Source organism: Entelurus aequoreus, linkage group LG12 (assembly GCF_033978785.1).
Source record: "Entelurus aequoreus isolate RoL-2023_Sb linkage group LG12, RoL_Eaeq_v1.1, whole genome shotgun sequence".
Lineage (NCBI taxonomy): Eukaryota > Metazoa > Chordata > Actinopteri > Syngnathiformes > Syngnathidae > Entelurus > Entelurus aequoreus.
Window position 1 is genome coordinate 16,154,586 of NC_084742.1, and position 26,397 is coordinate 16,180,982.

At 40.3% G+C, this 26,397-nt stretch overlaps 2 long non-coding RNA genes across 2 annotated transcripts in view; one reads left to right on the forward strand and one right to left on the reverse strand.

Annotated features, from left to right (window-relative positions):
• LOC133661591 (uncharacterized) overlaps positions 1 to 26,397 on the forward strand; it is a 78,738-nt gene that overhangs the window by 17,092 nt on the left and 35,249 nt on the right. The window lies entirely within an intron of this gene.
• On the reverse strand, positions 23,614 to 24,911 carry LOC133662708 (uncharacterized). The gene is made up of 4 exons (XR_009828140.1): positions 24,124 to 24,911; positions 23,921 to 23,991; positions 23,770 to 23,840; positions 23,614 to 23,686 (listed from the first exon to the last, which is right to left on the reverse strand). It is a non-coding gene; the product is annotated as an uncharacterized LOC133662708 (long non-coding RNA).

A 26,397-nucleotide genomic window follows, 5' to 3' on the forward strand; every position in this document is an offset into this window, starting at 1 on the left:
ACTGGTTTGCAAAAAATATTTTCAACCCAAATAGGTGAAATTAGATCATCTCCCACGGCACACCAGACTGTATCTCATAGTACACTAGTGTGCCACGGCATAGTGGTTGAAAAACCCTTCCCTAAACATTTCTGTTTGTGTTGTCATGGTTTTTGACTTTTTCTAAAATACATTTTCTGACTAGTGACGTTATCCCGCCCCCACCAACACCAACAAAATCCCCCAAAACGTGTTCCATTTGTTTGTGCTACATTTGTGGTGCAGTTTTTTTGTCTACTATAATTTTGTTGTTATTAATGTGTTGTTATTCATACCAGACCCCAATTTTGTCAATCTCCCAAGACTCGTCCCCAACAGTTTTGTGCTGAAAATATTTTTTTGTCTAACGATTATAGTCTTTGTGTGTTAAGGTGTTATTACATCCATAGTGATGTGCGGAGGATTTTTTTTTTACATTTTTTATTAGATGGACATTTTTGCATGGGGGGAGTTATAAGATTTTCTTCATCCTGTTCCTTCTCAAGCATAGGTGTGTAAATATGTGTTTTGTTGTTAGAGTTTAATTGTCTATTGATCAAAAATGCACATCAATGAAGGAGATAAATAAAAAATGAATGAAAGAATGAATGAATGAATGATAAAACGTTAATAACATAAAAACTATAATAGTTAATAACATTATAACTAAAATAGGCACAAAAAAAGGTATGGAGAGAATTTGACAATGAGGGCGTGGGCGGAGCGGTTCATGAATAATAACACATGAATAAACATTAAAATAATCTCATAGTTAATAACAAAACATAATAATGTTAACGTAATCGAAAAAAAATTTAAAAAATTGCAGCACAAACTAGCACAGATGTTCGGGACAATTTTATGGAGATTTTGACAGTGTGAGGGCATGGGTGGTTATGAATACTAATAAAACTTTAATAACATCAAAACTATAATAGACCAAAAAAAACAACGTTTCAGCACAAACATATCACAAATGTTTGGGACAAGTTTGGGAGGTTTTGACAGTGTGGGAAGGCTGGTTATGACTAATAAAATGTTACTGACATGAATACTGTAATAGCAAGACAAAAGTATTGTGCAGCACAAACCAACAAAACTGTAGCAAAAACGAATGGGACACGTTTGGGGAGATTTTGACATGTGGGGGTTGGGGGGAGGATTGGCAGGATGACATCACTAGTCAGAAAATGTATTTTACAATAACTTAAAAAACCATAACGGCTCAAACAAAACATTTTCTGACACAAAGCAGCACAAAAAAATGTTATTTTAATAATTGCAATGATAACTTCACCCAGGTCTCCCTGTCTGGTTTGAGTGTGGCGGGCCCGTGCAGTTCTTGGTTGAAACACTATGGGAGGGTGACTTCCCGGAGAGCCATGTATATAAGCACCTGGAACTCTCGTCGACCATTCAGCTCGTTAGCATCCTTCAACGCAAGCGAACGATGGAAAGTAAAGACACATTGGGAGTGTTATTGCAGCTGGAACTTATTCGATGTGTTGCAACACTCACTTTTATTACGAATATTGACCTGAAATCAGAGAAATTATTCACTAAAGTACCTGAATAATGTAGAGCAAGTCCACGCGGTCATACAATTGGAACTTTGTGCGCACAGGCCTGGCGGAGGTTCACTTTGAGTACACTCAGAGCCCTGCAAACTGCGTTAGGCACGCTCAACCCGAGTATGTTTGGGTATTTAGGGTTGTGGGCTCTGGGTTAAGACTTGCTATTTTATGTTTTAATTCTGTAAAATGTATTTTGCACAAAACATTATTGTAGAAGTTATTTCCCATAAATTAGTTTTACTCCAAAACATGGCATCAAATTAAATGCAGGTTTCAGGCAAAAAGTATACAATTAAAATTCTGCTCAAGGTCCCAATTTAGCCATGGGCGGCCCTGACTGGACCTATTCCACTCCCTCTCCATCTCCACTTCACTATGTCCCCATAGCAATACGCCCCGGTGGTGGCCAGTGAACACTTGCTCGTTCCCCGGCAGCGAGACAGGTAATGATGTCAACGTCCCACCAGTGACGCCGGCCATGTTGGAATATCATTTCCCCGCACTGTATTTATGGGCGAGTATGTGAAAGGTGATATTGAGCAAAGTCAACCCGCTGGGATGCATCCAGTTGTCGGATTCAGGCTCGCAACGATGAGAAATCAAAAAGCTGACTTACTAACACAAATATTGCTGACTGTGCTTGTTTGATGCCTGTGCTATTACACAGACATACACTATATTGCCAAAAGTATTTGGCCACCTACCTTAACTCACATATGAACTTGAAGTGCCATCCCATTCCTAACCCATAGGGTTCAATATGATGTCAGTCCACCTTTTGCAGCTATTACAGCTTCAACTCTTCTGAGAAGGCTGTCCACAAGGTTGCGGAGTGTGTTTATAGGAAGGCCTGGCTCTGTCTCCGTTCTAATTCATCCCAAAGGTGTTTTTATAGGGTTCAGGTCAGGACTCTGTGCAGGCCAGTCAAGTTCATCCACACCAGACTCTGTCATCCATGTCCTTATGGACCTTGCTTTGTGCACTGGTGGACAGTCATGTTGGAAGAGGAAGGGGCCTGCTCCAAACTGTTCCCACAAGGTAGGGAGCATGGAATTGTCCAAAATGTTTTGGTATCCTGGAGCATTCAAAGTTCCTTTCACTGGAACTAAGGGGCCAAGCCCAACTCCTGAAAAACAACCCCACACCATAATTCCTCCTTCACCAAATTTCACATTCGGCCCAAAGCAGTCCGAAATGTACCGTTCTCCTGGCAACCTCCAAACCCAGAATATTTAAGAACAAGGAAAATCACGACTGAATTTGCTGCACAGGTGGCATCCTATGAGAGTTCCACGCTGGAAATCACTAAACTCCTGAGAGCGGCCCATTCTTTCACAAATGTTTGTATAAATATAAGTATAAATGTTTGATTTTATACCCCTATGGCCGGGCCAAGTGATTAGGACACCTGATTCTCATCATTTGGATGGGTGGCCAAATACTTTTTGGCAATGTAGTGTATGAAGCATGAAGAATTGAGTGGAACCTACGACTCTTTCACTTCTCTTTGCTCTTCTCTTTTTTGGGGGCTATTTTGACCATATTGTCGCATTTTGCCTGTAAATATCCATGTGGCATGTTGTTGGTGGAGAGAAATAATTTATTTTTTTTATTTGCAGGAAGTCTTTCAGTACTCTGTAACCAAAAAGGTGTGGGAAAATATTTTTTGTTTTGATAGGGTTTCTGTATGAGGACAAACATGACACAAACCTTCCTAAATGTTAGAAATCCCACTGTTTATATTGAACGTGCTTTACTGATTACTATTTGGTGAGCGCCGTTTTGTCCTACTAATTTTGGCGATCCTTGAACTCACCGTAGTTTGTTTACATGTATAACTTTCTCCGACGCTGCCACAGAAAATCAATCAATGTTTATCAATCAATGTTTATTTATATAGCCCTAAATCACAAGTGTCTCAAAGGGCTGTACAAGCCACAACGACATCCTCGGTACAGAGCCCACATACGGGCAAGGAAAAACTCACCCCAGTGGGACGTCGGTGAATGACTATGAGAAACCTTGGAGAGGATCGCATATGTGGGTAACCCCCCCCCCCCCCCTCTAGGGGAGACCGAAAGCAACGGATGTCGAGTGGGTCTGACATAACATTGTGAAAGTCCAGTCCACAGTGGATCCAACACATCAGCGGGAGTCCAGTCCACAGCGGGGCCAACAGGAAACCAACAGATGTGTTATGTTACTCCTTCTTTGTCTCATTTTGTCCACCAAACTTTTTATGCTGTGCGTGAATGCACAAAGGTGAGCTTTGTTGATGTTATTGACTTGTTGGAGTGCCAATCAGGCATATTTGGTCAGTGCATGACTGCAAGCTAATCGATGCTTACATGCTATTTAAGCTAGCTGGATGTACATATTGCATCCTTGTATTTGAGCTCATTTAATTTCCTTTACTTTTGTCCTCTGTGTATTTAATTTATATTTGCATGTCTCATGACACATTATCTGTTTGCAATACAGGCTGCATTTCTGATAGTTGTTTGTGTTCCGTTATAGACCACAGCAAACGATACCTAGCTCGCAAAGATTGTTTTTAATATATTAGAAGACGTTTAGATGTTTACTGACTTTCCAGCTTTGCACAAGTAAACAGGACTGTTTGCATCAGAAATTATATCACACATTTACATGCAAGCCGATATCATCCGATACTTGTCTTTTTGCAGATATGAGACCAATATTCAATATCAATATGGGATCAGGACACCTCTACTGTGGTTACTGCTCTAGAAGCTTGTACACATGTGATATATATACGGTACAAGCGGCTGTCAGAAGCATGCAAATGACATATGCCCAAACATAATCATGCAAAAGTGTTAGAGCAAAGATAGTGTGTACCCTCCACTTCCTGCACACGCCTAAACGGACACACTCGTATCAGAGCAGCCAAATGCTTCTATTCAACCCCCTGCAGTCCACTGTCATCTCATCCTTTGGCACGGTGCACAGCCAACAAGTGTGTGTGTGTGTGTGTCCTCACATGTGCCTTACCCACAGAAGCATGACATTTTTTTTTGAAAGACTCGAGAAACACATTTGGCGGAATTGCTTTAAAAAGGCGTTCTGCTCCTGAGTGTGTTTGGGTGTAAATAAACGTTTGACATCTGGCCAGTGGCGGGCTTTGTAAGCCCGCGAGGAAGAGGAAAGGAACTTTTTTTTTTTTTTTTTTTTAAAGGAAAGGAGAGATGATGAAATGAAATGAGATGAGGGGTAAATATGAGCGAAGTGGAAGCGACATGAGCGAAGGCAAACACGATAGCAGAATGCTCGGAGCAGATGGAGAAGGAGCGTTCAGTTCAGTGACATCATTAGACTGTGTGCTTGCGTGTGTGTGCAAGTGTGTGTGTGTGTGTTGGGGCAGGGGGAGTGTGCATGTATTGCAAATAGATGTGAGTTCACTGGAGCGTGCACTGCATCCAGTGGGGGGATGGGGAGGAGCGAAGCGGTGATGTTATTGTAATCTGGAATACTGAGAAGCCCAGCTGTGCAGAATCAGGGCATCGTCAGGGTTTATGTTACGTCACACACAGACACACACGCACACACACGCACACACATTGCCGCTACATGTCCCAAAGAAACACAACAAGGGGCAAAGGTCAGGAGGGTGAGCCTTTCTATTAGGTCAGTGCTTCCCAACTGCTTTGGCTGCAGCATCCGACATCACCACTTCATGACTTCAAGTGGCTACGCAATTTGTTCATCAACTTGAACGGCGTGAAATATGAAGAATGTTTTTTTTAATATTTTTATTTTTTTTCATTTTTATAAATATAGTTGACATTTTAAAAAAAATAAAAAAATCAGAATCTCTTCAAATTTGAAAATGTGTTAAGAAATTCATATGGATGACGTATTAAATGGTAAATGGATTATACTTGTATAGGGCTTTTCTACCTTGAAGGCACTGAAAGGGCTTTGACACTATTTCCACATTCACCCATTCACACACACATTCACACACTCTGATGGCGGGAGCTGCCATGCAAGGCGCTAACCACGACCCGTCAGGAGCAAGGGTGAAGTGTCTTGCTCAAGGACATGACGGACGTGACTAGGGTGGTAGAAGCCAAGGATCGAACCAGGAAACCTCAGGTTGCTGGCACGGCAACGAAAAATGAAGTGGAAAGACTTCCTTCGCACGCAAAGAGCCGTTCATAAGACTCGACTCATTCACGAACGTCACACAGCTAGCAAAGACCTGCGACCATACTTGCCAACCTTGAGACCTCCGAATTCGGGAGATGGGGGGGCGGTGGGAAGGGTTGGGGGTGGGGTTTGGTGGTAGCGGGGGTGTATATTGTAGCGTCCCGGAAGAGTTAGTGCTGCAAGGGGTTCTGGGTATTTGTTCTGTTGTGTTTATGTTGTGTTACGGTGCGGATGTTCTCCCGAAATGTGTTTGTCATTCTTGTTTGGTGTGGGTTCACAGTGTGCCGCATATTTGTAACAGTGTTAAAGTTGTTTATACGGCCACCCTCAGTGTGACCTGTATGGCTGTTGACCAAGTATGCATTGCATTCACTTCTGTGTATAAAAGCCGCATGTATTATGTGACTGAGCCGGCACGCTGTTAGTGCAGAGGAAAAGTGGACGTGACGACAGGTTGTAGAGGACCCTAAAGACAGTATCATTTAAGGCACGCCCCAATAATGTTGTCCGGGTGGAAATCCGGAGAAATTCGGGAAAATCGTTGCCCCGGGAGATTTTCGGGAGGGGCACTGAAATTCGGGAGTCTCCCGGGAAAATCGGGAGGGTTGGCAAGTATGCCTGCGACCCGCAAGTTGAGAATCACTGCTATAGGCTAGAGTACATGCTATGAGGAAGTACACCTGTTGGAGTTTTTTCATGTGTCTAAACTAAACAAAGGTGTTTCGTTCATGATAAAATGTAAATACAGTGGTATGTCGACTCGCAAGTTTTTTGGGATTCGAGCAATCTCTCGGCTAGGTGGCGTCACGAATGTTACAGTGAACCCCTTACGATCCGACCAGAACATCCACTTGCTCGCCAGCATTATCTTATTACTAAAGATGGACATAATCTTGTTTATCTAAATTGATTTTAATCCATTTCAATGGGCGATGATATAAGATATTTGACAGTATTTTTGGTTACAAGCTGCGTCAATTCAACTCATAAGTTTGGGTACAACTGTAGTACTGTACTTTTGTACACTATATTACCAAAAGTATTTGGCCACCCATGCAAATGATCAGAATCAGGTGTCCTAATCACAGGTGCATAAAATCAAGCACTTAGGCATGGAGACTGTTTCTACAAACATTTGTGAAAGAATGGGCCGCTCTCAGTGATTTCCAGCGTGGAACTGTCATAGGATGCCACCTGTGCAACAAATCCAGTCGTGAAATTTCCTCGCTCCTAAATATTCCAAAGTCAACTGTGGGCTTTATTATAAGAAAATGGAAGAGTTTGGGAACAACAGCAACTGAGCCACCAAGTGGTAGGCCACGTAAACTGGGGTCAGCGGATGCTGAAGCACATAGTGCAAAGACTTTCTGCACAGTCAGTTGCTACAGAGCTCCAAACTTCATGTGACCTTCCAAATAGCCCACGTACAGTACGCAGAGAGCTTCATGGAATGGGTTTCCATGGCCAAGCAGCTGCATCTAAGCCATATATCACCAAGTCCAATGCAAAGCGTGGGATGCAGTGGTGTAAAGCACGTCACAACTGAACTGTAGAGCAGTGGAAACGCGTTCTCTGGAGTGATGAATCACGCTTTTCCATCTGGCAATCTGATGGACCAGTCTGGGTTAGGAGGTTGCTAAGAGAACGCTACATTTCGGACTGCATTGTGTCGAGTGGGAAATTTGGTGGAGGAGGAATTATGGTGTGGGGTTGTTTTGCAGGAGTTGGGCTTGGCCCCTTAGTTCCAGTGAAAGGAACTTTGAATGCTCCAGGATACCAAAACATTTTGGACAATTCCATGCTCCCAACCTTGTGGGAACAGTTTGGAGCGGGCCCCCTCCTCTTCCAACATGACTGTGCACCAGTGCACAAAGCAAGGTCCATAAAAACATGGATGACAGAGTCTGGTGTGGATTAACTTGACTGGCCTGCACAGAGTCCTGACCTGAACCTGATAGGACACCTTTGGGATGAATTAGAACGGAGACTGAGAGCCAGGCCTTCTCGACCAACATCAGTGTGTGACCTCAACAACGCGCTTTTAGAAGAATGGTGGAAAATTTGTGTAAACACACTCCGCAACCTTGTGGACAGCCTTCCCAGAAGAGTTGAAGCTGTAATAGCTGCAAAAGGTGGACCGACATCACATTGACTTCATATAGATACTGTAGATAGATAGTACTTTATTGATTCCTTCAGGAGAGTTCCCTCAGGGAAATGAAAATTTGCGTGAAAATGTAATGAAAATGAAATTGAAAATGAAAATATGTGAGTCGAGGCAGGTGGCCAAATACTTTTGGCAATATAGTGTATGTCCCATTGTTGTTAAGCAGACTTCATGAAGTCCTATTAAAAAGAAAGATGTTGCAATCACAAAATAATATTTGTGTCGCCCCCTATGGGTAATGGTCAAAATGCTTGTAAAGACATGCTGGCATCCATAGATTATAGATACAAAGTTTTATAATCGTTAGACATATGTTTATTACTTGCCAAGTTTTGCCCAGTGACATCGCAAAGATGCTTAATGGCGGCCATGATGTGCTTGTAAGTCCCGTTGAAATGTCTACCAAATGTTGTGATCATTTGACTAAACTAGGGGTCGACAACCCAAAACGTTGAAAGAGTCATATTGGATCAAAAATACAGAAAACTAATCTATCTGGAGCCGCAAAAAATTAAAAGCCATATACAAGTGTTGTAATGAAGGCAACACATGATGTAAGTGTCTATATTAGCTATAATAGCCTACTATCAAAATGATTATGTGTCGCAAGCAAATCTTCGTTGACAGAAATGTTGAAATGTAATATTTATTCTACACATTTTTACAACATTAGAAACCATTAGTTAAATCAGAGGCTACTCAGAAGGTGAGATAACTCCTGGAAATTACTGGCTTTTAACGGCCAAAGGTATAGATGTGTGTGTCCAAGTTAAAGGAAACGGCAGGCTGTCTTCTTTTAAAAGATTTGTTACAATCTTTGGCAAGCTAGGTAATGTTTGCTGTGGTCTGGAACAACATGACACACAAGCAACTATCTGAAATGCAGCAGATATTACATACAGATAATGTGTCATGAGACATGTAAAACTAAATTATATATAAAGAGGATAAAAGTAAAGGAAATTAAATTAGCTCAAATATACCTACAAATGAGGCATAATGATGCAATATGTACATACAGCTAGCCTAAATAGCCTGATTAGCACTCCAACAAGTCAATAACATCAACAAAGCTCACCTTTGTGCATTCACGCACAGCATGAAACTTTTGGTGGACACAATGAGACAAAGAATGAGTGGAAGATTTTACATGTAAACAAACAAAGTCCACACTATGGTGAGTTCAAGAGCCGCCAAAATTAGTAGGACAAAACGATGTTCACCAAATACTCTCATCAGTGAAACATAAACACAAACATATTAAACAGTGGGCTTTCTAACAATTGGGAAGGTTTGTGTGATGTCCTCAAGCAAAAAACATACCAAAACAAAACAATTATTTTCCCCCCATCTTTTTCCATTTTCAATCCTTTTTTAAAAATGCTCCAGGGAGCCACTAGGACGGCGCCAAAGAGACGCATGCGGCTCGAGAGAGAGAGAAGTTAGTGTCTATTGAGCTGTGCGAGAAATTTCACATCGGGTGTAACAACAACGCCGCCGTGTGGCGTATTTGTCAGAAAAATAATAGCGCAGACAACACTGCAAGGATGCATGTTTGGACAAATGTTCCCTTCTTTGTGTGCGGCGGCAGGAGTGGAAACTCTTGCTAACACAAATACATGCACTGTGAAGTCAAGAAGTACTGTCAGGTTTGACATATTAACACAGTTTTCTGTTAAGTTTTAGGAAGGAACACTTGGACCCCACTATCAGGCAGTAATGTGCCCTGTAGGGTAAAAAAAACAAAACCCTTGCACTGAACTGTCCTAATGCACCTCGACCCAAACGACAAGGCGCCTCAAAATGGGCCGTGGGGATGCAGCGCTGTGACCGTATTTGGCAATGACCCCCAAGGAAAAGGAAATAGTTCTACTCTCATCAGCCTCCCATCTCCGCCGGTTATTTTCAACCTTCTCCCTTAACCTCCAGCTCTTTTGTACTCGGCTTGGTAAACATCAAATACCTTTTTTATAACCCATGTAGAAGTGACTTTTATGGGCCGAAAACGATCAGACATTTTTTTCTTTTTTGCATGTAGACCTATCCCATGTGGCGCAACCAGCGGATGAGTTGACTTTGCAACTTGTGTAAACGTATATTTACCCTGTGGGCCGTGACGAAACAAAGTCATTCAACATAATGAGCTATAAACAGCACATGTATATGCTCTGTTGCTTTATGCCAGAGGAGTCAAACTAATTTTAGATCAGGGTCCACATGGAGAAAAATCTACTCCCAAGTGGGCCGGACTGGTAAAATCACGGCACGATAACTTAAAAATAAAGACAACAGATTGTTTACTTTGTTTCAAAAATAGAACAAGCACATTCTGAAAATGTACAAATTATAATGTTGTTGTTTTTTTTTTTACACTTCCATGTTGTGATTAATATTATTCTACTTTTATTTGTCGTTATTTATACTTTTCGAATAATATATGTGATAATGTTCATCTCATGTCAACTCATTGGTGTTAATTTTCAATCTATCAAGAAAAAAAAATGATATCGAAATCAAATTACAGGATGTTATTTACCGTATTTCCTTGAATTGCCGCCGGGTATATAGTATGCGCCTGCCTAGAATTACCGCCGGGTCAAACTCGTTTCGCAAAATAATTAGCGCATGCTTGGAATTACCGCCGGGTCAGAATTACCGCCGGGTCAAACTCGTTTCGCAAAATAATTAGCATATGCCTAGAATTTCCGCCGGGTCAACCTCGTCACGTCACGAGTGACACTTCACCTGTCATCATTTTCAAAATGGAGGAGGCTGATTTCAATCATTTGAAATCGCAAAAAGGGAAGAAGATTAAGAGCTATTCGGTAGGATTTAAGGTCCAAGCTACTGAATTTGCTGAAAAGAACACTAAGGAGGGAACTGCTCGAAAGTTTGGAGTAGATGCTGCAGTCTGCAGGTGTACCTAATGTTGTGGCCCAGCAGCGACTGCAGCACGAATATCATATTTCAGTCATTCACAACTTCTCCAACACGAATATTATTGTTTTTGCACTTTTTGGCTTCTTATTAAATAACTTTTTTAAATAGATTCAATCTTGCACATGGAAACTTTAAGTGTGGGCTTTAGTTGATATAACACTCCCGTCAGGGGGTGCATTATCCGGCACAACACCGGGATGATTCTAAATAAATGATAAATGGGTTATACTTATATAGCGCTTTTCTACCTTCAAGGTACTCAAAGCGCTTTGACAGTATTTCCAAATTTACCCATTCACACACACATTCACACACTGATGGCGGGAGCTGCCATGCAAGGCGCTAACCAGCAGCCATCAGAGGCAAAGGGTGAAGTGTCTTGCCCAAGGACACAACGGACGTGACTAGGAAGGTAGAAGGTGGGAATTGAACCCCAGTAACCAGCAACACTCTGATTGCTGGCACAGCCACTCTACCAACTTCGCCACGTTCATTGTGCTTTAAATTTTATTGCGGCATTAAGCGATGTCACGATGGTATCCTTACATCACACTCAAATTTATAAGCGCATGCTTAAATTTACCGCATGCCTTTGGTAAGCGCCGGAGTGATAAGAGGGTTTTAAAATAATTAGCGCATGCTTAAATTTACCGCATGCCTTTGGTAAGCGCCGGAGTGAGAAGAGGTTTTAAATTGATTACCGCCCCGGCGCTAATTCAAAGAAAAACGGTATATAGTTTGCTCATTTTCGTCAACTGATGTACTAACATTGTGGTTTATTTTGTTTACATATGTAGCATAATCTACATAGATACAAAGAATTGCTATTATGACATCTAGTGGACACATTTAGAACAGCAGTTTCTTTCATTCAAAAATTTCGGCTCATTTTTATACTTAGCAAACTCATCCCGCGGGCCGGATAAAACCTATTTGCGGGCCTAATCCGGCCCGCGGGCCTTACGTTTGACACCCCTGCTTCATGCGGTGATACGATTCTGTCATCATGGTCTCAACACGGTGTTGAAAAGAGTCCACGTCGCAGGAAATATTAAATATTAACTGTATGTCAGTGGTTCTCCAACTTTTTTTCACCAAGTACCAACATAATGACCAACATTACAATACAGTAGCATACAGTAGTAGGCCTAAGTAGTCATTTGAAAACAAGGCAGAGGTATTATTTAATATAGACAATAGCCATGTTGTAACATTACACACAGTTTAAACAGCATCACTGTGTTTGTATGTAGGAAAATCAAACACTGCATATAAATAATGAATCAAATACAATTCATTGCACATAAAAGTTAAATAAACATTGTAATTAAATACTTTTGAATTTCCTATGGCCTGCGGAGGATATGAACGATGCAACTTCCTGTGGGTCATGTTACTTGTAAAAAATAACAGGACTGAATGAAAACTCGTGGTCCAACTTAAGTGTGGATGTTAACTTTTTTTTTCATAGTAAATAAACTTAAAGGGGACTCGGGGTCTTTCTGTGTGGAGTTTGCATGTTCTCCCCGTGACTGCGTGGGTTCCCTCCGTGTACTCCAGCTTCCTCCTACCTCCAAAGAAATGCATCTGGGGACAGTGATGGGCAAGCCACTTGGAAAATGTAGTGAGCTAAGCTACAAGTTACTCTCCATTAAATGTAGCTAAGCTACAGGGGAAGCTATTCCCCAGAGAAATGTAGTAAGCTACACTAAAAGGTATGCGGCAAAAGTAGCTTGCTACATTTAATTACATTTAAGTCTATGGGTCCACATGTACAGGTATAATATCAAAGTTAATGTAACTGAGAGTGTACAAATGACCAATAAGGGTCCATTACTATTAACTATCTGTCAATTAGCTGGGTACACCCTACAACTACCTCGAGGCGTCCCTGCATCCCACTCCTATGTATTTACAAACCCTGTTTACAAATGAGTTGGGAAATTGTGTTAGATGTAAATATAAACGGAATACAATGATTTGCAAATCATTTTCAACCCATATTCAGTTAAATATGCTACAAAGACAAGATATTTGATGTTCAAACTGATAAAAAATTATTTTGTTTTGCAAATAATCATTAACTTTAGAATTAGATGCCAGCAACACGTGACAAAGAAGTTGGGAAAGGTGGCAATAAATACTGATAAAGTTGAGGAATGCTCATCAAACACTTATTTGGAACATCCCACAGGTGAACAGGCAAATTGGGAACAGGTGGGTGCCATGATTGGGTATAAAAGTAGATTCCATGAAATGCTCAGTCATTCACAAACAAGGATGGGGCGAGGGTTTGTCAACAAATGCGTGAGCAAATTGTTGAACAGTTTAAGAAAAACCTTTCTCAACCAGCTATTGCAAGGAATTTAGGGATTTCACCATCTACGGTCCGTAATATCATCAAAGGGTTCAGAGAATCTGGAGAAATCACTGCACGTAAGCAGCTAAGCCCGTGACCTTTGATCCCTCAGGCTGTACTGCATCAACAAGCGACATCAGTGTGTAAAGGATATCCCCACATGGGCTCAGGAACACTTCAGAAACCCACTGTCAGTAACTACAGTTGGTCGCTACATCTGTAAGTGCAAGTTAAAACTCTCCTATGCAAGGCGAAAACCGTTTATCAACAACATCCAGAAACGCCGTCGGCTTCGCTGGGCCTGAGCTCATCTAAGATGGACTAATACAAAGTAGAAAAGTGTTCTGTGGTCTGACGAGTCCACATTTCAAATTGTTTTTGGAAACTGTGGACGTTGTGTCCTCCGGACCAAAGAGCAAAAGAACCATCCGGATTGTTATAGGCGCAAAGTTGAAAAGCCAGCATCTGTGATGGTATGGGGGTGTATTAGTGCCCAAGACATGGGTAACTTACACATCTGTGAAGGCGCCATTAATGCTGAAAGGTACATACAGGTTTTGGAACAGCATATGTTGCCATCCAAGCAACGTTACCATGGACGCCCCTGCTTATTTCAGCAAGACAATGCCAAGCCACGTGTTACATCAACGTGGCTTCATAGTAAAAGAGTGCGGGTACTAGACTGGCCTGCCTGTAGTCCACACCTGTCTCCCATTGAAAATGTGTGGCGCACTATGAAGCCTAAAATACCACAACGGAGACCCCCGGACTGTTGAACAACTTAAGCTGTACATCAAGCAAGAATGGGAAAGAATTCCACCTGAGAAGCTTAAAAAATGTGTCTCCTCAGTTCCCAAACATTTACTGAGTGTTGTTAAAAGGAAAGGCCATGTAACACAGTGGTGAACATGCCCTTTCCCAACTACTTTGGCACGTGTTGCAGCCATGAAATTCTAAGTTAATTATTATTTGCAAAAAAAAATTAAGTTTATGAGTTTGAACATTAAATATCTTGTCTTTGTAGTGCATTCAATTGAATATGGGTTGAAAAGGATTTGCAAATCATTGTATTCCGTTTATATTTACATCTAACACAATTTCCCAACTCATATGGAAATGGGGTTTGTATTTTGGTTTGCCTTTTCTGTGGCCCACCCCTATAGTGTTATTAATTTTCTCTGCCTACAGTAAAAAAAACAGCATCCATCTATATCTTGAAAAAAAAAAAAACAATGTCGTCAGCTTGAAGCTTCCCTCTGACTCCGACTCCCTCATCGTCATGAGACATGAGTGCGTAACGGTTATGATTTTGCTTACTAGTTTCGACGACCCGCCTTATCTTGCCCCTGATTGGCTCGTCCTTAATGTTTCGCTCTAACCTTAGCCAATTGTGACTCATCATATGAACACCAACCAATCATCATGAATGTTCTCCGTATGTATGGATGTTTTCATTCATCTAGGTCGGGGGTCGGCAACCCGCGGCTCTAGAGCCGCATACGGCTCTTTAGCGCCGCCCTAGTGGCTCTCTGAAGCTTTTTGAAAAATTTATGAAAAATGGAAAAAGATGAGGGGGGAAAAAAATTGTTTTGTTTTAATATGGTTTCTGTATGAGGACAAACGTGACACAAACCTCCCTAATTGTTATAAAGCACACTGTTTGTATTAAACATGCTTCACTGATTCGAGTATTTGGCGAGCGCCGTTTTGTCCTACTAATTTTGGCGGTCCTTGAACTCACCTTAGTTTGTTTCCATGTATAACTTTCTCCGACTTTCTAGGACGTGTTTTATGCCACTTCTTTTTCTGTCTCATTTTGTCCACAAAACTTTTAACGTTGTGCGTGAATGCACAAAGGTGAGTTTTGTTGATGTTATTGACTTGTGTGGAGTGCTAATCAGACATATTTGGTCACTGCATGACTGCAAGCTAATCGATGCTAACATGCTATTTAGGCTAGCTATATGTACATATTGCATCATCATGCCTCATTTGTAGCTATATTTGAGCTCATTTAGTTTCTTTTAAGTCATCTCAATTCAATGTATATCTCATGACACACTATCTGTATGTAATATGGCTTTTCATTGGTTGCGGCTTGTTTTTGTATTTTTGGTCCAATATGGCTCTTTCAACATTTTGGGTTGCCGACCCCTGATCTAGGTCATTGTATTTTCTCCATATTTTTTGGGGCCTGGATTCGCAGTCCATTTTCTCCTCTCTTTGTAGCTTTGATGTTAGCTACTTGGGTCTAAATGTAGCTATGCTACAGTAAAAGCTACTCGTTCAAAAAGTAGCTAAGCTACTGGAAAATGTAGTTAAGACACAAAGTTTAGCTACATGTAGCTTGCTACTGCCCATCACTGTCTGGGGATAGGTTGATTGGCAACACTAAATTGGTCCTAGTGTGTGAATGTTGTCTGTCTATCTGTGTTGGCCTTGCAATGAAGGGTGTACCCTGCCTTCCACCCGGGTGCATCTGGGATAGGCTCCAGCGCCCCCGGCCCCCCAAAACGAACAAGTGGTAGAAACTAGATGGATGGATGGATAGTGGATGTTTTTGTATATTTGGGATTTGCATAAGTCCTGAAAATTTGGCTTGGTTGAGTTAGTTGTTAAAAATCTTGCCTTCCTTCATACTTCATCCAAACTAGCCGTTTGGAATTTGCCCAATTTGTGACATTTTTCCAAATGGTGACATCAGCGAACATCTCCATATATGGTAGAAATTCACCCGAAGAGCTTTACGTGAGTCTGCCATCATAGTCCGACGCTGAAGCCAATAAGCGCCTTCTTTTTCTCTATCCCCTTGTGGAGCAGACTGGCTTGTACATGCACATGCATCCTTCGCTGTTGCCATTTCTCTTCCAAAGTAGCGTATAGTTCTAGCTTATAACTGTCAGTAGACTCAATATGGAAGTGCTAAAATCTAAAACAAAGATGACGGAGAGAAGACTCTGTCGAAGTGGAGGCATGTAAATAAGACCGTCCACAAAACGGCGCATCCTAAAGAGACAGAGTCAGAAACGGCTCAAAAATGGGGTGTAATACATAAATTATGAAACATTTTGACGAAAGAACCACCTTTTAGGTGTTATGTAGATGTAGACCACAAGGAAGTGTTTTAAATGTAGAAAACAATTCTAGTATGACCTCTTTAAGTTATAGTTGGTAGTAGTAACTCAAATATGTAAAAAAAAAAAAAAAAATACATTTCTGAAAGATTTCAATGATTATATTTAATAGTAAAGTTTCATTTTAGGAAGAAGGTACAGGCAGCAAATAATATTTTTATTTTACATTCACACAAACCGCACCAATTTGGTAGAATACTCCTCATAATCATTCCAGAAATGGAAATTACTGTCTGAGATTATGTAGCTATGTTTCTCTACTGTATGGGTTGGAGTCAGTTTGAATGTACTATACAAAGTGCTGACTATAGTGGACTTAAGTAGACACTTGGCAGTGTGCCGACCTCGAGTATCCTGCCTGCTGCCTTCTGTGAGGCGTTCAATGCAAGCGGGGGAAAGCCTCTATCTGTTTGGAACTTTTTTTTTAATCTTGCCCACGTTTTTCCCGGTTGTTTCTTGGGGATGATTCCAATTGATTGATTGATTGAAACTTTTATTAGTAGATTGCATAGTACAGTACATATTCCGTACAATTGACCACTAAATGGTAACACCCGAATAAGTTTTTCAACTTGTTTAAGTCGGGGTCCACGTTAATCAATTCATGGTAAAGCCATCTTTCAGGTGCAAAGTGCGTCCTCTCCCTGTACTCACGTGACTTATCCGCACGGCCAAAAATGTTTACAAGGTTGTATGCATTTTAGAAATATTTGAATAGTTTTATCAGTCCTACGCTGTAACCATGCAAAGAATATGCGCTATAGTGTGTTATTTTGGGTGAATAGTGACGATTCCACTGACAGCAAAATTGTAAAAATCGAAGAATTTGATTATTGAACATTTGAAATAAACATCAGTTTATTATTGTTTTGTTTTTTTGCTTTGTTGATTGGTTTAATGAGTATAATTAATACACATTTAAGAAATGTGGATTGCATTTAAATTATTAGGTTACAGACACTGTTTCTGCACATGAGAGGGGGGCTGTCAGGTGCTGCAGGTCATGCTGATGATGCTGTGACCTGTGTGTGTGTGTGTGTGTGTGTGTGTGTGTGTGTGTGCGTGTGTGTGTGTGTGTGTGTGTGTGTGTGTGTGTGTGTGGTGGCAGAGTGCCAATGGCACAATATATCTCAAAGAAAAACAAAGATGAGGGGTGAAGAGAGCAAAGGACCCAAAGAAAACGACAGAAGCCATCAAAAGTTTTGTGATCATTTCAATCTGAAAAAGACAATGTAGTGAAACGTTTGTCCTGTCAAACGCAGCTGGCATTTTTACAATAATCCCACATGGATGAGGCAGCACGTCACCAGAAAGAAACCTGCATGTTTACAGAGTTAACAACCAGAAACAAGGCACAAGTATATTTTGGCAGCTAACGCCATGGGAAAGTCTGAGCTCAGAATTTGTTTTTGCACTAGAACAGTAACTTTTGGTTATCTTAAAAACACTCGCTCACTCACGGGGTTGTTCTAATTATTGATGTTGTTAGCATTGTTCATATGTTAAAGCCCATGCAGTATATGCACTTCTAAAGCAGCTTTTGGCATTAGCCTTATTCTATGTTGTACGTCTTTATTATTTTCCAAGGACATATTTGAATGTCAATGAATGTGTTCTGATGCATTATTATACTTTATTGCCAGTGGTGTGGATGTGTTTATTTTTTGGTGTTGTTTTTTAGCTTAGTTGTAACCTACATTTTTTCATATACTTATTTGTTGAGGTTATCTTGTTTAATGTGCAATTTCAATGTTGAGAATGTGTGTTATAAGAAAAAGGGATGAAGGTCACCAGAAACATGTATTTATACTATTTTCCCTAAAATACGCATTGAGGCTAGAAAAGTGTTTGTTTTTTTACTATTTTGATTAATCAAACAAATTAATCGATACATTACTCGATTACTAAAGTAATTGATAGCTGCAGCCCTACAACAAAAGAACATTAAAAAGGAATTTATCACTTTGGCCCAAACTATGAGTCAACTCCCCCCTAACGTCTAAAAACAATTTCACTGTGCCCTTTTGCGGTTGTGTTTTCTGTGCATTATCAGCACTTCCTGTCACTGGCAGGAAGTCTCAACATTGACATAGTCTCAACGTAGACACCGAAGCACCATTGACAGTCAGTAAGTTCTTTATTGCTTTGCCCAGAGGTGAGAGACCTCTCCTGAGTCTCTTAAGTGCCTCTCCATCTTCTACTTGACCGTTCTTCTTGTCCACAAGACGTTCCCATCACAAAATGAGAGCTGGGACGTGTGAGCCTGTCAAGCTCAGGGAGTCCTGATCTTTAAGTGTTTTGGAGGATGCACCTTCCCAGTCTGTGTTATCTTCTGCAAACAGAAGCAGGTGTTCATCGTTCATGGCCCAACATAACTCCACGCACACAAGCTCCTTTCGGATTAGTGGGATGCAAGAAGCTACTCTCCGGCGAGTCGGAACCCACAGCGGTCATGCTTGACCGTGTTTGTGCTCGTGTACCGTAATTAGCGTAATGAGTTATTTATAGCCAGCTGTGGAATTAGCTGTGGAATTGCCAGGCGGCCTCGGGCTGATTAAGCTACTTGCCAATCAATTATTTATGGCTTCTCTCAGGAGAGGAGCTTGTCCCCTTATGTATGCCGCGCCATGGAAACACCACAGGAAGCAGAAACCCGTTGAGAGGAAGTAGTCCTGACCATAGAATCAGCTGTGTCGCCCTTGTCTCCAACACTGTACTAAACTAAGCTTTTTGACTCCACAAAACTGTACTAAACAAAACTGTACTAAACTAAGCTTTTTGACTCCACAAAACTGCTGATTTCTGCACTGCAAAAAGAGTCAGTAGACTTTACTGAACAAAACTGGCAGCCTGAATTTTACTGCAAAAATAAAAATGACACCATTTTTTCCATTTACAATATCAATGCATTGTAAAAACACAGTACATTTTATAGGCACATTTTGGCGACTGATCGGCCAGCTATACAGACTTATTCGGACCTGGGAAGGACTGGGTGCAGACCATATTGCCTGTATTCCGTCACGTCCATTCTTACTGGAAGTGAAATAAGCCAAGATGGATGTTGTGCAGCAAGCAGCGCACAAACTCTGAGTATACAAGGGGCCTAGATCTTCCTTCAAAAAAGCAGATCCAAGCCAACAATCAAACTATGCAATGGAATAGATCCCTATACTTAATCAAAAAAAGATCTGCCGAGCAGAGGTGGGTAGTAACGCGCTACATTTACTCCGTTACATCTACTTGAGTAACTTTTGGGATAAATTGTACTTCTAAGAGTAGTTTTAATGCAACATACTTTTACTTTTACTTGAGTATATTTATAGAGAAGAAACGCTACTTTTACTCCGCTCCATTTATCTACATTCAGCTCGCTACTCGCTACTGATTTTTATCGATCTGTTAATGCACGCTTTGTTTGTTTTGGTCTGTCAGACAGACCTTCAAAGTAGGATCTACGCATGCCTGCGTTTCATCCAATCACATGCAGTCACTGGTGACGTTTGACTCCGTTTCACCAATCAGATGCAGTCACTGGTGACGTTTGACTCCGTTTCACCAATCAGATGCAGTCACTGGTGACGTTTGACTCCGTTTCACCAATCAGATGCAGTCACTGGTGACGTTTGACTCCGTTTCACCAATCAGATGCAGTCACTGGTGACGTTTGACTCCGTTTCACCAATCAGATGCAGTCACTGGTGACGTTTGACTCCGTTTCACCAATCAGATGCAGTCACTGGTGACGTTTGACTCCGTTTCACCAATCAGATGCAGTCACTGGTGACGTTTGACTCCGTTTCACCAATCAGATGCAGTCACTGGTGACGTTTGACTCCATTTCACCAATCAGATGCAGTCACTGGTGACGTTGGACCAATCAAACAGAGCCAGGCGGTCACATGACCGTCACACGTGGCCCCCGACTTAAACAAGTTGAAAAACGTATTCGGGTGTTACTATTTAGTGGTCAATTGTACGGAATATGTACTGTACTGTGCAATCTACTAATAAAAGTTTCAATCAATCAATCAAAAGTGTGAAGGAAAAAAGACACTTTTTTTTATTTCAACCGTACCTCTCTCAAAAGACTAAAGACTGACTGCACAGATCCTGTCTTCACAATAAAAGTGCTGCTCCATCGGGCCTGCGCTAACAAAATAAGAGTTTCCGAAAGCCAGCGCAAACAAGCTAGCAAGCTACGGAGTTTGCCGCCAATGTATTTCTTGTAAAGTGTATAAAAACGAATATGGAAGCTGGACAAATAAGATGCCAAAAACCAACCACTTTCATGTGGTATTAGACAGCAAGGAGGAACTTTTTTTCCCCTCCATTTGAAATCGTGGACGTTATCAGCACTGCTGTCTGATTCCAATCAATGCAAGTCATCAGAATCAGGTAATACACCAACTTATATTCTTGTCTTCATGAAAGAAAGGAATCTATATGTTAAACATGCATGTATATTCATTAAAACACCTTTAACATGTGAACAAAAACGGCAAAATAAATAAATATAAATTATATACTGAATATATAAATGTATGTATATATATATACTGTATATATATATAATTATATATATACAGTATATATACGTTAAAAAGTTATAAATACAATTAAATAAATACAAGTTAAAAATATGTTGTATTGAATTAATTGTAATACCAGTAAAGATAAAAGCAAGTTAAAACCACTATACGATCACACGGAAAAAAGTATACTGTTAAAAACCATTGTATTAAGTTACAGCTGTAATTGCATTTCATGTAATTGTGAAAATATGAAAATGTTATGTACTTGGGCAGGCTTCCTGTACTCTGCTAATGACATCGACACCAGCAGAGGTGCTAACCACATATTGTGTGTATGTGCGTTCTGATCACTCATTGCAGCTACCAGTAAAGAAACACATCATCCAATCCAGCTTGTGTGTGGGTTCTTGGCGGGACGGGTACACAGCAGTTATATATATATATATATATATATATATATATATATATATATATATATATATATATATATATATATATATATATATATATATATATATATATATATATATATATATATATATATATATATATATATATATATATATATATATATATATATATATATATATGTATTTATATATACTGTATATGATATGTGTGTGTATGTATATATGAGGTAGATCACCTCGACTTGGTCATTTATTAAGTAATTGATTAACGTTGAAAAACTTATTGGGGTGTTACAATTTAGTGGTCAATTGTACGGAATATGTACTGTACTGTGCAATCTACTAATACAAGTTTCAATCAATCAATGAATGCCTACTGAGCCTATGGTGCTGTTAAGTTATTGTGGCTCAATTTGCCTTAATTTTTTTTTATTTTAATGTATTATTATTTAATATATATTATTGTTTTAGTTGTTTAAGAGATATTCCTGGCTCTGAATTTGCTCATTGCTATTTTTATGTTTTTGTGTATTATTTGTTGCCGTCATCATTAAACGAACAGGTTACTCATCAGTTACTCAGTACTTGAGTAGTTTTTTCACAACATAATTTTTACTTTTACACAAGTAAATATTTGGGTGACTACTCCTTACTTTTACTTGAGTAATAAATCTCTAAAGTAACAATACTCTTACTTGAGTACAATTTCTGGTTACTCTACCCACCTCTGCTCACGACCTACCGATCTCAGGGCAGATACTCTAACCACAAGGCCACTGAGCAGGTTTGACAACATTTGTACTGTTCTCACATGTACTCCACAACATTTGTATCTAAAACAGGGGGGTTAAACTCATTTTAGATCGGGGGCTAAATGGAGAAAAATCTACTCCCAAGTGGGCCGGACTGGTAAAATCACGGCACGATAACCTTGTACCTTGTCATTTTTTATAGTTTCTGAATAAATTATGTGATAATGTTCATCAGTCAACTCATTGGTGTTAATTTACAATCTATCAAGATAAAAAAAAATATCAAAATCAAATTGCAGCATGTTATTCATGTAGTTTGCTCATTTTCCTCGACTGATGTACTAACATGTGGTTTATTTTGTACATATGTAGCATCATCTACAAAGATACAAATAATTGCTATTGAGACATCTAGTGGACACATGTAGAACAGCTGTTTCTTTCATTCAAAAAATTAAAGTACATTTTTATACCAGCAAAATCATTCCGCAGGCCGGATAAAACTTATTTGCGGGACTGATAAAGCCCTTGGGTTGTACGTTTGACATCCATGGTCTAAAATAAACAAGACAGGAGACTTAGATGCACATTTCCTGACAAAGTTTATTGACCCTGACCTTTTGGTTTCTGTTTGTTAAAACAATATCAAGATAATACTTCAATGGGAAATACTAAACGAGTACAGTATAATACATTTTTTTCAAACAAACCTTTAACTTAGTGATCACTGGTGCGTTCTTCGACTCCCTTGGATTGGAGTACGTGCCACTATTCTCGTCGTCTTTCGGAGAACCTTTGTTGATTTGAGGAACTCTGAAGAAACGTTTATCCTTTTTGCGATTTGAACGGTTCGTACAGCCGAAAACAATGCAAGCATAGGGCATGTTTCTTCGAGAAAAGCTATCTGGTGCGTTGTACCCATTGAGAGTAGACGCTGTCTTGACCACCACGCATATTTAACGAGCCGGACGTGACGTCATGTAAATCCAAGCAGTTGTAATGTGATGTACTATAATCATGTCGTCATGCATAAAAGAACGAAAGCGAGTTGCAGAAGGACACAATCGCCCACTTGTAGATTGCCGTGGCCCAAGCGTGGTTACCCTCAACATTGTCACCTGCTGAACCGGTTGGGATTTTTGACGAAAGTTTAAAGTTATATAAAAAATAAAAAAATTAAAATTAAAAACCGGAAATTTGCTGGGAACTTTTTAAAGCTGCTCAAAGTAAGTGGTGCAAAATTTTATTTTTCAAACCAACACTACAGGCTGAGTTATTACCTTAAGTGATTTAGATAAACAGATTGATCACACACGTCTATTTTTCCCACATATATTGAGTAAAAATTGTCGTTCCGGCCGAGTAAGATGATTACATTATATACACTTCAGTGGAGGCTGGTGACTTCCAGAATTGAGGAGGCCATTTTTTTCCGCTTGCTCACTTCACTCGCGATGGAATGTTCCCTGTTCTCTTATCTGAGAACTAGTGGTGTAACACTGCTATTACTACTGAGAACTAGTGGTATAACACTGGTAGAGATTTCAACCCACCTCTGGTTTAGCTGAGGGGCGAGGGGCTCTCTCCACAACTCCACTCTACGGGTTGCAGCTGGCTTCATCTACTGAGAGACATGAAATGGAGTGTTATTACTACTGAGAACTAGTGGTGTAACACTGGTAGAGACATCTAATTAGTTCAACTCACATCTGGTTTAGCTGAGGGGCGGCATGCTCTCTCCTGGACTCCACTCCACAGGTTGGTGCTGGCTTCATTTACTGAGAAATACAGGACATGAAATTTTGTGTTATTACTACTGAGAACTAGTGGTGTAACACTGGTAGAGATTTCAACCCACCTCTGGTTTAGCTGAGGGGCGAGGGGCTCTCTCCACGACTCCACTCTACGGGTTGCAGCTGGCTTCATCTACTGAGAGACATGAAATGGAGTGTTATTACTACTGAGAACTAGTGGTGTAACACTGGTAGACACCCAGTTCATCCAAAAAGTAATTCAGATTGTACTGCAATTTCTTGAGAGCAAAGTAGTGAGAATACTCACAGGTCGTGTGGATCCAGAACGTGTCCAACTCAGCCATCCATCCCCAGATTTAAAAAAAACTGTAACGTTGATTGCAAAAACGGTCTTGTCTCTGCTTTTTGTTTCCCTTCAACAATTTAAAAAAAAGTACAAAAGAAAATGAAATATAGCCTAGGCCTAGAAAAATAATTTAGGCCTACTTAAAAGTAAAGTCCATTCTCCTGTTTGTTTGTGCTGCAAAGATGTCTATGGTCTTTTCATACCACTGTGGATTCTCTCTAAGAGATTTTAGAATCCTTCTTTCAAGTGCGATGATAGCCAAGCTCCTCAGTCGATCTTGTCCGATTGTGTTCCTTGCATACGTTTTCAGTCTTTTCAGACAAGAGAAACTTCTCTCCACCCCGGCAGACGTAGCCCCGATAGAGGCAACGAGACACATTAGTCTGTACAGTTCAGGCATTGCTTCGCTCAGTTCATTGGTTTTCATTGCGCACAGTGAATCACACAACCTAGCGCTGCCCTGGAGGTCCTTGTTATTGTAAAACACCTGCAGTTCTGACTTCAGTTTTACCATATCGAATAAATGACCATAGTTATCTTTCAGACTTGTGAATGCTGCCTGTGGAAACTCTTTTTTGTAGGAGTCATATAGGTCAAAATCTAGAAGCTCCATAAACCTCATACATTCAAGATTTTGAAACCTCTGCTCAATCTGATTTTTAACGCTTACATGGATGGAGTCGTAAAGTCGCTTGTAAACTTCTCTTGGGTCCTCGTTACCTTGTCTGCGTCTTTTGCTGTGATGTGCCGGGTCCATTGCGCCAGAATCTCGCCGATTTCCGAGGTCGTTTTAAGCAAAAGTATTTGGCTATATGAGCTATAAACTTCACGGATGATAGCCAGGGGTGTTCTCTAAATTTCCTGAAAAGCACAAGTTGATAGGACACTCGTAGCTACTATGGCGAGTGTTTGTTTGACTGAAGTGGCTGGCGAATTCTCAAAATGGCTTCTGTGTTGATTAGGAAAGGAAAGGATTGATTCCAAATGAACCAGTAGCATGTGATTGGACGAACAAAATGTCAATCTTTCAGCCCTGGACACAATGCATGGTGAGGCCAGGCCTCCGTTGCCCACCCATTTTCAGTGATCTGGCCAATCACATATTGGCATGAAAAAGCATGCATTACATTGACTTCTATGAGAAGCTAATTTCCTAGGGGAGGCCTGGCCTCCCTTAATACAAACTGATAGGGAAATCTGGCCTGTTGCTTTACAATTGCAATATTGGGTTTTAGCCATGGGAACATTTAGATTTATGAACAAAACTAAAATAATATGAATATAAAAAATAAAAAATATGTTTTTTGTTAAAATAAATAAATAAAATAAATATATTTATTGTTTTTTTTAAATCTCTCTCTTCTCTCAAATTATTGGGGAGGCCAGGCCTCCTCCACCTCTATGGAGGAGCCTCCACTGATACACTTACATACATTACACGCAGACTAGAGAACTGACTAACAATTTGCAGTCATGCTGTCGTTATGCAATGACAGCTAATCAGGGTTGTGCGTTCAGGGTAGGCAGGTGAGACAGAGTCCGTCATTATAAAAAAAAAAAATATCCCAAAAGTCAAGAGTGCGCTTTCCAACCTGGAGCTCCTAATATACGTATTAATTCTGATTGTGCTTACCCGCCATTTTATTTGGCAGATGATGTAATAATAGGTGTGAGCAGTAGATGGCAATCACACATAAGAAATATGTGTGGACTGTAGGCTGAAGCCTGTTCAATAAATGATGCTAGCAAGTACATGAAAGCAAGCAACACTGAAACGTTGATGTTTCATTGAGAATATAGAACATTACACACGGCGCTCAAAATCTGTTAAAATATTTTAGTACGACTTTGGTAAGCTACAAAGCAGCATCGCTTGATAGCAGGCCAAGCATTATGTATACTGTAGTCAGACATACTGTATTTCAACATATGGGTATTATTATGGTGTGTGTATAAGGACCCCAAAAAGGGCACCTTTTAGGCGTTTTGTTTTGCAATATTATGCAAAACCAACTTTTCTTACCTATTGGTACCTGCTGATGTGTATTTGGGATCTGCATAAGTCCTGAAAATGTCTACGCATCAGCCATAGTCAATGAGCTCCTTCATGTTCTCTATCCTCTCGTTGTGGTGCATTCATCCTCCGCATTTTGACAAAATAACCAGCATTACATGTTATGTAGACCACAAGGAAATGTTTCAGATGTGAAAAAAAAAATCATGATATGACCCTTT